We start from the raw sequence: 12,602 nt of genomic DNA on the forward strand, positions 1-12,602 counted from the left end.
AGATTATGCAATGAAAAGGTATCGCAATGCATCAGGAAACTGGCATACAGATACTATGTACCTGTAGGTGTCGCTGGGAACATACCCATTCTTAATCCAAACTAAGATGATGTGTACTGCTGTGGAAGTGGTCCATGTTCTAGAATGTTCAAGTAGTATGTAAGATAGGATTATCATTATCATTTCAATCATTTTCTTGACAACATTTGAAACCAGTAAGACCACGGTCTGATGATGATATTTTGTCTTCTATGATGTCTGAACATTTATTTAGAGCGTCCATATCTAATCGGATAGCATATTGCTAATTTGTCGTTTTGATTATAACTTCCAACCAAATTCAACATTTATCATCAGATTTATTGTTATCTAATTTCTCTCAGCATGCCACTTTTCATTAAATGTAGCTCACCTATAATACCAACATATCTGGCAGCAAGACAACTGCAAGTTTCCCACAACAAATCCTTAGCCGATTTGCTTCGTACGTGTGAAATGTGAGCATTTCATGAGATTCTCGTAAGACTGATCAAAAAAGTATTTTATGAAATTAAAACACCTATCGGTTCACCTATATGCAACGATGTCGTATTAGCCATTCAAAATACACCAAACAACGTGAAATTCCCAAAATGGCTATGGTCTCTGGAATTCTTACTTTGTGTCATCTTACAGCTTGCAACAAACATTGTTATGGCAATACTGAACTAATGTCTTCACAAAAAATCGATGGTCAAACAACTTCAGACAAGCATTTTACGGTAGAGATCCTGTTTCTGTTGGTATTGTGGATTATGTTTCTCGCACTGATTGTGCCCGCAGAGATAGATGTACATATAAAACAACTGAGGCGGTCTCGTTGACCATACTTCTGGAGATTATGGTGTTAAAGCCTTTGTTTTCAGTTTCCCCGGTGTTAAGGAATCTTCTGGTTATTCATGTTATACATATATGATGCAACGCGATAGGCAATGTAACTCGAAATGAAACTGAAATGGTGCGTAGCGAGTCGTCAACCCCAAGCTAATTAGAAATATTAATGGAGTTATTGCTTTATGACCATATCGCATTATTAATTTCATACATCACTGATCATGCTCTGGATCACTGCCTTCGGGAAGGCGACGCAGACATGCCCATAGATGCTTAATTTTCGGGGGAATACAATTGCAAACACTTTGTCGTTGAATTCAGCTACTATGTAGATATATAAATCTTTCAGGGTCCTTGTTTCGTTTTGACTATATTTCCTCTGCAAAATTTGTTGTTGACTGTTTATTATGTAAATTTAACCCGACGTTCAGTAAAGTTTTCCTTATGTGTATTTACTACTGACACGATATACAAGCAGGTAGACCAGTGTTACGGAAGTGTTTCTGATGACATACCAGGCCTGGCGGAGAGTCGGGTGAATTTGTATTCGTGTCCGACAGGGTTACATTCAGATTAGTAAACGCATTCGGATTATATGACATGGAAGCTTCTTGTGGTCGTAAAACGTGGAAAGATGGATGAATTAACACATAAATGTGAAAACACGATAAGTTGGAAGCGTGATAAGCTACAGAAACGTAATTCAGGATGAAAGAAAAAGACGAATACACAATAAGATGTAACCGTGCATGCAGGCTAAGCTACACAAGAGTAACATGGGATCAAATAGGAAGATAAATACACAATATGATGGAACCGTGCATACAGGTAAGGAACAGAAAAGTAATACAGAATGAAACAGAAAGGTGAATACACAATGAATTGGAACCGTGCATGTAGGCTAAGCTAAAATAACTCAGGATGAGATAGAAAGATGAATATACATTAAGATGGAACCGCGCATGCATGTACGCTACAGTTGTGTAGAAACCCGACAGGCTAACATAAAACAACGCCTACAGGATGAGACAGAATAATGCGAATAATGGGTAAGATGGAACCATACATGAAGACTAAGCTACGAAGTAAGGTAGGATAAGATAGACACATATTTTGTGAAGAGAAAGACATATATGTATGTGAGACTGGATGTCAGTTCCACATCACTAAAAGCGCATTTAATATTAGTATTTATATTTTGAAGCGAGATAACGAGAGCATGGTTTCGGATGTTTATGCAGATTAACGTAGCAGGAATATTTATTTCCCATTAGTGGCTCTAACTATCTTTAATTTATGAGTGTGCGACAATGAAGGCGTAATCAAAGAGGAAAGTTTGCTATTGCGGAATTTGTTGATTAATCCAGTTTGCCTACCTCTGTTGCGGAGTGTACGTACGTAATGGCATCTGGTTTGGTAAGTAATTCCATTCATTCAACACAATGCTTGCCGAGTAAGACATTGCGTGACAGGAATATTATAATGCTTCCTGTGATTTCGAGAAATATGCCTCATCCATTTTGTCTGTGCAAGGAAATGATCATCTATATCATGGGAGCAGAAATGAACCATCATGGCTTCAACTATCAGGTTCCACCGCCGCCAGTCAGTCATAAATGAAGCATGTAGTCAAAACTATGGTAAACGTTTACTTAACAATTCGGTTTAGAGTTTTATGTGAGTTCTGTTTTTGAGTCACGCGTGAAACTTTAAAGTGTAGTGAAAAGGGGTTCAACAATAGGTTCAGGAATGGTGATTTTGTGCCTGTCTGGCACTAACCCAGACGGATGCATGTCAAACAGCGCAAGCACACAGAATACCGTACACAGCGTTAGATGTATATCAAGATTAGACACATAATATTATACACCAAACCGCCCGGGTAAGGTAGGGTAACGCGAAGTTAAATTTTGTGTGTCGCCCGAGCACATAACAGAAGATAGCTTAAAGTGGATGCTATTTTCATAATATAAATCTTTCTACTGGTAGTTGATGCCTCCATCTGGTACTAGATTAATGTGTTTCGTCCTTGTGGCTATAAAACTTATCAATATTAACACGTCAACTCAAACTTACACTAAATAGGACTGTAATGTACCTACAGTGTACTGATACAGACCAAATGGTGTAACGGAACACGGGGAAGAGTGAGTGAGTTTAGTTTTACGCTGCACTGTAAGTAATCGAGTCTGGACCAGACACTCCAGTGATCAGCAGTATGACCATCGATCTGCGCAATTGGGACCGATGACATGTGTCAACCACGTCAGCGGGCCTGACCACCCGATCCCTTCAGTCGCCTCTTACGACAAGCATAGTCGCCGTTTATGCCTTCACGGGAGACTCGGGGGTGAAGAGCTACAGTAATATCTAGTTTTCTTCATGACCAAAACATACGGCTAAATACATACTTTTGTTTCATGCATTGTTGCCACTGTACATCAAACTGTCTGTATCTCGAACGAACCTCCACCCACTAAGGTATATTTGTAGAATGTGAACCACGGCAACTAAAGGCAAAGTATTGGACTCACAATTTGTGAGGAAATGGTGAACATCTGTGTGGAAAAGTACATACATATTTACGCCACCATACACCTGTGATTGGTTGTTTATTTGTTTGTTTAACACCAAAACACGACGTCGGTCTGTAGATAAACGAATATGGACCATACAATCCAGTGATCAACACTGTGAGCATCGATGTATGCACCTGGAATACGATGACGTGTCAAACAAGTCTCACGATTCCACCCTGCTAATCGCCACGAATAACATTTATAATCCGACATACAGATGGGAGTAACATCACACTGACGTTTGATCGAGGTACGATGGTAGATGGTGATGACAAGAATAGGTGGATGTATTTGCCTACTTCGATAAACGCAATGTGTACAGGATAGGCAATACTAATTCCTGATTTTACGATGATGCATCTCTCATTTACCAGATGAATGTAAAGGTGTTGCTGTCTGGTGTAGTTGTTCTGCTGTATGGAGTTGTTAGAGGAAGAGTTGTTGGTAAGTGTTTAGTGTTCAGCAGTGCACACTGTTGGCGTTGCTCCTGTAATGCCCATGAGTAGAATATAGTGACAAAGGGTAACGTTTGTTTCACTGATTTATAGCTTTTGACTTAGAGAGAGATTAGTGAAACCGCCTTATGCTTTTCACAGGCATAATCATAACGAAACAGAGCGACCAATAGCTTATCTAAGACTAAATGAAAAACTCGGACGATGTCATCAATATTAAACAAACTTTATGGGCAACAATCGATTTTCTTTTGTAAATGCGACGTTTCGATACAGATTCTTGTACCGCTGTGCACCCCCATCATTCCTGTGTGACAACGGCACAGGGAACGTATCGATACGTCGCAATTATAAAATACAGGAAGCTGTTATCCACAGTTTCTGTTCACTATTCTTCTCCCGACGTCTAAAACGCCTCTCACACAAGTTGTTCAACCCAAACGTAATGTGGAGAAATACGTCATCAGTTTCAGTCGTTTTGTCTATATTTCACATACTTCGTTACAATCGAACATAAAATGCAGTAAGTTTAAGATGTTGCAAGTATAATTGTTTCCTAAACGTGTAACAGTAAAAGATGACATGAAAAGGGCATAGCTATCATATATACTGAGTCAAAAAAGATACTTCACAAAATGTAATTTTTATAAATAATGAATATTTTTTCTCTGATGATACATATATGTATCCGAAATGGGATCCCTATCTTTCGACCGCAGAGAAACGTTAGCAAAACCCTCTCAAACCCATCCATTCGTCGTGCAAATGACAGTAGTGCCAAATCAGGTTTTGCACGTGCAGTCGATCACGTGGTGTTCGCATTGAAGTTTTCTTCATTTGCACGTGTTTGCACTGGCCTCAAGAACTTGAAAAAAAACAACACACTTTTAAGCCACAGTTCTAACGGTTCTTTACATGCCACGATTGTCAATTGTGCAACGTGAACCTGACGTTGGCCTGTTGCAAGCGGGAAGATCAGTTATTGGCCTCGCAAGAGCAATGGGATGCAGCCGTCGTACTGTGTATAACTTGCTACGTCCATGTGTGACGAGTAGTATATACAATGGGGGTTTTAAAACACTTTCAAGAAAAGTCTCTACAAAGCCTTATTTACTAAATAAGGCTTTGGTTGGGCCCTTAGCTCTTGCTACTATTACCCCTACTACTTAACGTGTGTTGGAGGTAACACTGTGCCGTACGGTACGATCAATAATTCTTCTCTTACAAACCCCCTACCCGGCCCATCCCTCAAGTAGTATAAGTTAGGTTCGTCGGCTTTCATATCCACTTTATCTATGTTGTAAGTTTTGACTGACCATATAGGATCGGTGGCCCGCTTACGGCTATCACCCTCGTGTTCCCCCGGCTGGTATAGATACCTCACTAGGGCCCTATCTGGTATCTGTTTCTCCTTCCCACGCAATGGAGCGGCCGACTCTGCAACTATTGATTTTAGTTTGATAGCGTCTGCCGGTTTCTTACCGGTGAGACGGGTGACTTCATGGTTGATTGCCGACACCACCTTGGGTAACCTCGTGACCCATTCAGTCGATCGTTTTCCAGGGGTGGCCATCTCCCTAGCATACTGATGGCCGAACAAGTGCTCAGCCAAAGTCCTATTAAATCTCTCAACTATGGCTTGGCTGCGATGGGCTCCGGCCATGCCACGCCTGACCTTTGTATCGTGTTTGGCTAGCAGCTGCGACACGGCACCCATGAACTCCCGTCCGGGGTCAACTTGCAGCTCTGTTGGCCACGTCAGCGGGCTGCGTTTGTATATGCGTTCGAATCCTCTGGCTACCTGGGCCGAATCTTTCGTGGTCAAGGGTTCGGCTTCCTTGTAACGACTGGCTACGTCCACTACGGTTAAGGCATACTTGTACCTCTTGTCGTGGGGTAGGAACAGTAGGTCTGCCTGATGAACGCTATTAGGTATGTTAATACCGAACCTCCTTCTAGGCACATAGCATGGTGCCGGCAAATAGATCTGCCACAGGGCTTGTTTTTCAAGCCACGCTTTGGCTTCCTCCGGGGGTACTCGCGCTATTTTAGCTAGCTTATCTACTGCGCTAGCTCCTTTCCAGTACCCACGCGGGCTGTAGTAAATAGCCTCAAATTTTTTCATGTCCATACGCGTATGTGTTTATCCCATCAATAGCTATCCAACGTTTCGTGTCCATAGGCGACAGGGACGTCTTGTTTATAGTCAGTCCGTACATCTTATGTCCATCACTTCTAAGTGTGTTCATTTTATGCCTAAAGGTACGGGTCTTGAACAGGGCTTCCTTGAATCTGGCATGTTTGATGTGTTGTTTCACCACATACTTCTTAACCCCCTTAGCCTTCCGGATCTCACTATTGTCGGCTTTCAGTATGGAGTACATCTTAGGTCTCAAACCTATGTACTCGGCTATGGGCGTGCCAGCACACTCATCCTTCATCTTACCTAGGACCTTTTTATTTACCGTACTGTGTATGGCATGGGTCTTAGGGTAGTCGCTGGTGTCGTATAAATCGAGGTGTTTTTTCATGTCCTCGTACACATCCTCGGTTCGAATTTCCAACAGCAGGGAATCCGTGTCAGTGTACAGCACTTCACACCTGTCGCCGTACTGTTTCTTGAGCTCGTTGTAGTAAAAGTCGTACATCAGGTGTTTGGATAAATCGAGGATGCTCATCCCCACGTAAACAGGCCGGTTGAATTTTATGTGGCTTTTCTTCATGTGTAGGGCAACCAGGTTGTCTGTGAATATCTTACTACGGTTGAATGCCGGACTGGCTATCAATCTCCTGAGCTTGTCTTCCTCACTCGACCGAACCAGCTTCACGGTCACGAGTTTCCTCAGGTTCTCCATAGTCTTACCAAACACCGAGTTGTTCATGAACTTGTAGAGATTTTTGTCAAAATCACTGGTGGCTTTTTTTCGTAGGTCTGTGTTCATTCTGATGTAGGGCTCCATCCATGGGCTCTGGTCGAACATGAGCACCCTGTGTATTTTGGTCAGCCTCATACCCAACGACAGGTACAGCTGTAGGTTGCGATAGTGAACGATGTACTTGGTCTTATTCATTAAGTTAGGCACGAGTTTTTCAACGTCTGTCACACGCCCACCTAACAAGTTATGTTGGTACTCAGACATCCAGTCTGGGTTAACCCTCATACGTTCGGGGGCCAGGGGGTAGCTGTTGTGCGATGTGTGTAATTCCTTGGTATACTCTAAGTCAACCTCGAGGATATACCCTTTGTTCGAATCTGGTGCAACCCCCATAACATCAACGTGGGGTACCCATTCGAATCCCCCTGTAGGTAGATACTGGCTCATGGCCCAGCCGTACAGGTTGTTTGCGTCGAGGTAGAGAATGTGATTGGTTGGCTTGTTAGGATCGTAACCTTTCACGTATTGATTATTTGCTTTCGCGTATCGTTTGGATGCCATGGAAATCCCACCTCGCAAGCCTTTCTCAATGAATAGGTGCATGTCGTAATCTGTGAGCAATTCCAAATTAACTCCGGTCTTTTTAAGCAAGGCGTCCCACGACAGACCTGGGCTGGTGTAATACCATGCGGGGTCGAGTTTATACTGCTTGAAACACGTTCGCCTAAACGTCTCAAACACGTCGGCTAACAGCAGTACATCTGTCCTCAAGTACAGGTCGTGATAATCACCCAGGTTCTTACAACCCAGTTTATTCCATACGTTAGTCGCGTGCGAGTAATCATCTCGTGAGACGGACGCCTCATTCAGCTTGCTATAAAAGCAGTCAATAGGGGGTAGTCTGGTCTCGGTGAACTTGACCCAACTATCCATGTACTCATAGGGGTACACACCCTTCCTCATAAGCAGGGGTCTAGTCTCGGCGTCTGTGTATCGATCGGTGATAGGGAAGGTATTGTTGGCCTTGACCAGACTGTCGAGTGACGACAGGAGGAATTGAAACGAGTCAATGAACCTAAGTCCGTTTAAGCTGAAGGAGATGTATCTCTCCATGTTGTTGGGAATGCACGTTATATTACCATCGATTTTCGCGATGGCCTGCATGATCAAGTGTGAGTCGTACCCTCTCAAGTTGTGAAAGACAACGGGGATGTTTATTGTCTTAGGGTTGATTTTAAGCTTGAGGTTGCACGCGCTGTGAGCGGCGCCTCTATACTTACCAGTTATGTGGCAGTGATCTCTCACCGAATCACCGTTAAGTGGTGAGTCGCACACGTGACAGTTAGTGCTACTAGCGTGAGCTAGCCTGTCCACTCGGGTCATACGTATGGGAGCGATTCTATACAATACATTCCTAATAATTTTTTCTTCCTCCTACAAACACTTTAGAAACCTTTCAGCCACGTCAGGGCCCCTATACACTACCGGAGCTTTCGTTTCCCCGTCACAACGGACGACAATGTATCCAAACCCACAGGCTTTGTGCTCTTGTGTTTTGTGGGTGATGGGAGCCTCGCCGGCGGCACCACTGGGGGAATCCCCCACCACCAAGGCTTCGAAGTCGGCGTATATGATATAAGGCACAGACATTTGGTTCTTGTGGTTACTGAATTTTAGGATATTATCACCTTCCTTAGGCATGTCGACTCGTATGGCCGTCTGCCCCACACCTTGACAATCATCCCGGTGGGATTCTAATAAATCAGCTCGTGTGAAGCCATGTAGGCATCGTTCACAGAAGTGGGTCTTTTCTCTGTGTGCCGATTGGTCATACAACAGCCTGCTAAAGTGTTTTATCCATGTGTAGTGATACTTGTCACCTCGCTGGATCATGAATATATTGATAACTTGGCGATCCTTCACCGGGCTGACCCTGTGTACTATTGTTGTGTTACCTTCGTGCCCAAAGACATTTATAGCCAGATTATTCTGTTTTTCTACTTTAGTGATCTGGGATATGGGGGTGGGTTCATCTATACCATCCCAGTTGAGCCCATCATCCTGAGGATGATTAGAAGACCTGTTCGGATTAGTGTCAGCTGGAAATAAGGCTGACCTGATAGCTAACCTCAGGCAATCGTTTCCTCTATTCTTAACGTTTACTATGGCATGTTTGTTCCTATAGTAGGGGGGCAAGGCTAGGTATGATCCGCCTCTGAACGGCACGTAGTTAGCTATGTCTAGATAGACATTATCGATTTTATCTACAGCCCACCCGGACCCCAAGTGTGTGTAGCGTTCTAGGTATTCTCGTATCTGCTGAAAACTGGTATCGATTGATGCGTCAATGGTCTCTGTATGTGTGACAACCTCTTGTTTACCTCGGAAGTAAGGCTGAACATACTCATCCTGCTTATCGAGCGACATTTTCACTGTGATCTGAAACTTGATACTTCCTAGGTTATTTAGTTCCTGGTTGACCTTATCAGCTATCAGAGGCTTGATATCTGTAATGTCTATGTTTCTATCAACGTGCATGCGCCAACCTCTCAAATAGTTGCCTACAGCGCGCTCAGTGCGCACGAACTGTAGGTCAGTAGCTCTATTCTGTCGTAATAATTCTACAAGCTGTGGTTTTCTCATACGGGAATACCCGCCTAAACCCAAATCGTGTGCCTCGGCTCTCAGTTGTTTTACAGTGGGAGGTTTTGCTACGGGGGTATGTGATAACAATGCGGTTAACCCGGCTCTCCCCAGGTTTGAATAACCCGTGTATCCAAGCTGTTTTGCTTGAGCTTTTAATTGTTTTACCGTAGGAGGGGCTTCTAAACCTAGTAATCTCAACAATGCTGACTTCCGCATTCGAGAATACCCGATCACACCTCTCTGTTTTGCGACCCACTTAAGTTCGCGTACAGTAGTCATAGTGTTTACACCTAAGAGAACCAATGTCTAATTGGTTCACAGTAAAGGGAGGTAACCTTGATAAAAAATATGTGGCTGTTTCACGCACTGTTGGATATAGTGTTCCTTGTGCATGTATTCCTGTATATGAGTAAAATATTTATTTGGTATTGAGTTTGGAGTCTATCTTGAGCAGTCGCCTACGTTCTTTTATGTAGCCCTTTTTATTCTCGTAGATGAGTTGATGTCTGACTACGTTCGCTCTGTGAGCTTTACATAGACAGTAGTGCCCTTTAACCCCGATACCACACACAGAACACGTGTAGTTAGGACTTCCCATATGGAAACAACAGAACCCCTGATTCCTGCATTTCCTACCACAGGCCTCGGTCTTCCCCATAAGTATGTATTCACATCGGTATGGAGCGGGTCTCATGTTTACTTATATGGGTATTTTAATTTAATTGCTTCGCAACCAACGCAGTAGCTGCTATACCCAACACTATGAAGCCCAGTTCACGATTCATTTGTCCCTTGGATGGTGTGTAGTACTGAGCGAGTGTGGGTTTATTGAGCGGTTCCAATCGTTTACCAGTTAGTAGGTAGTATTCTTTCATTGCTTCATCGACATCGTTGAATGTTTGAACGGCATGGTTTTCACGCGTGAGTTGTTCGTTAATAAAATCGATCCTCTGGAGGCGTTTTTTAGCGTACTCAGCCTGTGCCTTTTGTAAGTTCTCAGTAGCGAGATCGTGCAACTTCCTTTCTTCCTGTATTTCAGCCGCGTGGTCATCTCGTAGTTTCGAGAAGAGGAAATTACTCCCGGAAAATGCCAGGGCATTCACTAACGCCCCACCGACCATAATAACGTACAGATATAATTTCAACTTACCAGCGGGTTGAGCCTTCTTAGTAATCTGGATAGTTATCCCTTCGCTGCCGTTATCTATACGGCGCCCGCTACCGTGCAGTTTATCATCATCCGTGGATCGCATGTCCAACCATAGGGCGTACTTGGTGGTCAGGTATTCACCGATCTGCACGGAGCCGAGGTCCAGGTCCTTTGTTATGTAATCCCCCACTGGTAGCTTTTTTATCTCATCCCACTGCTGGTGTGGTCTCATACCATGACTGAACAGCTGGTTGGGCACGCCCTCGATGGTCACTTCCACCTTTTCAATCTCGGGGATGAAAAAACTTCTCGCTGTCCCTCCGGAATGGCTCGTAATCCTCCACGGGGACGACCAGGATACCTTTCATCGATCGCGCCGGCACGTTCAGGTTGATATTCCACACAGTGTCGCTCTTATCTCGCACGACTGATCTATGCCTCAGTACGCGATCGTACAGGATAGCCATCTTCCCAGAGTACTGGCTTCGAACCTGCCTGGCCAGCTCCGGGCTAGTGACCATGTCGAACTCCAGAGAGATGTTGTCTATGGCATAACTGGCCTCATCACCGTTCGGCGTACGCACTACTTTGCTATAGTCGTTAAACGTGAGCTCGTATTCGAGCCTATCACCCAGCGCGGCCTGGTAAAATGGCGGCCTGGTATGGATGATATGCGGGGCGATAGTGCCCAGGCATTCGATGATGACCAGGAGACCTCATTCTCGCACGGTGACGCACTCATGGAGGGCGCCGTCGACGATTATTAAACGCAGTTGAAAATAAATCCCAACTCAAGCCGTTGGGAAGGGAATATTCCAGGTTTACCCTCGATAGCAATGGCACGCTGCGTTTGAAGACTCACCCGGAGATCGATCTCGTGAATAAACGCACGAGAGAACCGCTTGCCTTATCAACATTGGGTGGTGTTAAAGACTGGATAAAAAAACTCGGGGAAGGCCTAGCTAAACTGGCTGGTAAAGCCGCCGAAGCCCTTCCCGGCATCCTGGGTAGCATTGTCTCGTGGTTCTTGGGCGCTCTGGCTAAAATTGCCATGTGGCTCAGTCAAAACCTGTGGGCAGCCATCGTCGCCGTGGCGGGTCTGGTGTACGTAGCGGCTAAGAAATTTTTAACCAAATAAGCCCCAAAGCTACCCCACCAACCACCAGGGCCGTTTTATTATCAATATGCTGCTGATTGGAGGCCTGAATATGGGGGGCCACCTCCTGCGGTGTTGGTTGAACTTTAGACTCCGGGGGCGGCGCCACTATACCCGTTTCACGTGGTGGGATGTGTGGGATATAGGGGGTGTTAATATCGGGGTTGATACCCAACTTTTGATCCGCCGTGGCTATGACTATTTTGTTGTTATAACCCACCACTTTTTTTACTCTCAGTTGCATATCACTCGGAGCCATGTACAGCCCCACGCCGAACACGTAATTGACTTTCGATCTGGCGTATTCTAACACGTTTTGGTAACGGTCGATGGCCCTCGGGAGATCAACTGGAGAATTGATAGCATCCTCAATGTTGGCAACGAACTGTTTCTGAGCGTCGTAAGCAGTTCCCTTACCGAGGATGTTGGAACGCGTCATCGACTGCGCACCCAACAGCGCCCACACGTACGTTCGAATCGAGTCGTTCAAGCGTATTGTACCAGCACGAGTGAATTCTTTCGATGTTTTTGAGATCATTTTAGTCCAGGCTGTGGCTGCATCAGGATTGGTTTGCTTTATGCAGCTGACATGGATCTTTTCATTCGTTGTGGGGCCTGTAAATGTATGACGGTTTGGGTTGTATGTACCATCTGCAGAACCGGCCATATATGTTCCGGACCTGTAGAAGTACACGAGAACTATACCGAGACCATGGTTCACACCAGGAAGGCGAAAGTCTTTATTCGTTGGAATCTCAAACTCCCCACAAACACGTTCATAAGCGCGTTTATCATAGGGGTTATTCGTCATACTCCACGCTTTATCTTGGGGAAGAGGAGCACTTATTTCCTTCAATATTCGTCTCG

Source organism: Haliotis asinina, chromosome 1 (assembly GCF_037392515.1).
Source record: "Haliotis asinina isolate JCU_RB_2024 chromosome 1, JCU_Hal_asi_v2, whole genome shotgun sequence".
NCBI lineage: Eukaryota > Metazoa > Mollusca > Gastropoda > Lepetellida > Haliotidae > Haliotis > Haliotis asinina.